This window comes from Littorina saxatilis, linkage group LG5 (genome assembly GCF_037325665.1).
Source record: "Littorina saxatilis isolate snail1 linkage group LG5, US_GU_Lsax_2.0, whole genome shotgun sequence".
Lineage (NCBI taxonomy): Eukaryota > Metazoa > Mollusca > Gastropoda > Littorinimorpha > Littorinidae > Littorina > Littorina saxatilis.
The window spans coordinates 24,767,944-24,770,443 of NC_090249.1; positions in this window are offsets into that span (position 1 = coordinate 24,767,944).

A 2,500-nucleotide genomic window follows, 5' to 3' on the forward strand; every position below is an offset into this window, starting at 1 on the left:
AATTCACACTTATCTGTATGTCTGTGCCTGTATCCCTCTGTCTATCTGCCCGTCGTCTGTCTGTCTGTCTGTCTGTCTGTCTGTCTGCACGGCTACGCATAGTGACCTGAAAGGCATCTGACTTATTTGAACTCTGCTTGTGCTTTTTTTAATTTTGTCTACTAACCCACACGGGTATTCCCAGTTCGACAGAAGCGTCCAGAGGTTGCTCATTGTCATCGCTAAGTATCTGCACAAGAGAATGCTTCACACCACTTAAGCATGGCTGTAAAATAAAAATAAAAATTCACCGGTTTGCAAAACACAGGAAATATCGTCATATGATTACAATCAGGGTTGCGAGTTACCAGCTATTTAAAGAATCAACTGGTGCGATTGATACACTCCACGCAAAGCGTTGCTGTAAATTTGGTAATTACGATAATAATGCAGCGCGTTACATAGTATGACTGCTTAAACAACACTAAGTTTAACATTGAATGCATATAGATCTTAACATCTTAATCGAACAATTTGAAAAATAACCGTCGCGGGATAATTTACGCCCTCTGATTGATAATGCTCAGGACTACTATTATAGCCCTACTTGACAAGTTAAGGTCTACTCCAAGATGACTACTATTATAGCCCTACTTGACAAGTTAAGGTCTACTCCAAGATGACTACTATTATAGCCTTACTTGACAAGTTAAGGTCTACTCCAAGATGACTACTATTATAGCCCTACTTGACAAGTTAAGGTCTACTCCAAGGTGACTACTATTATAGCCCTACTTGACAAGTTAAGGTCTACTCCAAGATGACTACTATTATAGCCCTACTTGACAAGTTAAGGTCTACTCCAAGATGACTACTATTATATACTTGACAAGTTAAGGTCTACTCCAAGATGACTACTATTATAGCCCTACTTGACAAGTTAAGGTCTACTCCAAGATGGAGGTCGGGTGCTTTTCTGGTGGATCATCGACGACGACAACAACAACAACAACAACAACAACAACAACAACAACAACAACAACAACAACAACAACAACAACTGGGGAAGAGTAAACACGGACGAATGGAATGAGGAGGAGCGGGTGGAGTAGGGGTGGGAATAGTTGGTGAAGACAAAAGGAAGGAGGGATGTAGTGTAAGAAATAGGAACGGAAGGAGGGAGAGCAGGGTGGGGAAGGAGGAGATGTGTACGAACGGCAGAACTAACTTAGGGAGGGAGGGTTAGATGAGCGGATTGTTTTGACGATCAAAACATTAAATAGTGATCGTTGCAATGACTGAAACATTCACTGATAATGTTTTCCTCGAGGAAACACAAAACAACATCTAACTTGTGTGACGATATCAATCAACCCACGTGACGACATATAAAACCCTCTCACGAATCACCGCTGTCAGTATCTGCCTGGTCATTCTCCAAAGGAGGAAAAAATGAGAAGTACGCCCTACAGCAGACTCAAAAATGAAGAGAAGAGGACTTCTTCTTAACCTCAAAGTTAAACACGAGGGTTCCGGCCACGATTATATTTGGCTTTTGCTCCATCCGTCACGCCCAAGTTGCATTGCATGAGGTCGGCGTCACTTTGCTTCGTTCATTACATGCAAAAATACCGCTTCGTCGTGCCCAGAATTAGCTTGATTTATTTCTTTTTACACCCCCGGTATAGGGGTGTGTATAGGATTCGCTTGATGTGTTTGTGTGTTTGTGTTCGCATATTGATCTCAAGAATGAACGGACCGATCGTCACCAAACTTGGTGAACAGGTTCTATACATTCCTGAGACGGTCCTTACAAAAATTGGGACCAGTCAAACACACGGTTAGGGAGTTATTGGTGGATTAAGATTCTACAAGGACTTATAGAGGGACACCCCCGTTGGTCAAAGGGAAATAACCATTCTCACTGCCACCAACTGAGAAGGTTATTTCCCTTTGACCAACGGGGGTGTTTTTCCTACCTCGGAGGAATTTCTTGTTTTTTCTGGATCCTATTTTCCGCTTTTAATGCTAATTAACTTATAACCAAATACTAAACATGTTTATTGGGTACCTATATACGGCTCCACAGGGGGTCCTGATTTGGCCTATATGGTCCGCTGGACCCAAAAAGCAACAACTAACTAACTAACGGCTCCACCGGCTTAAATATAGACAGACAAGACACGGCATGGCAAACATACAAACAGACAGACAGACAGACAGAGAGACAGACAGACAGACAGACAGACAGGCGGACAGACGAACGCATGCACGAACGCACACACGTCTTCATGCACAATCTCTCTCTTTCTTTCTCTCTCTCTTTCTCTCTCTCTCTCTCTCTCTCTCTCTCTCTCTCTCTCTCTCTCTCTCTCTCTCTCTCTCTGCACGAACGCACACACGCCTTCACGCACGCACACACGCACGCATGCAAACACATGCAAACACGCACAATCGCCCTTTCTTTCTCTCTCTCTTTATCTCTCTCTCTCCCTCCCTCCCTCTCTCTCTCTCTCTCTCT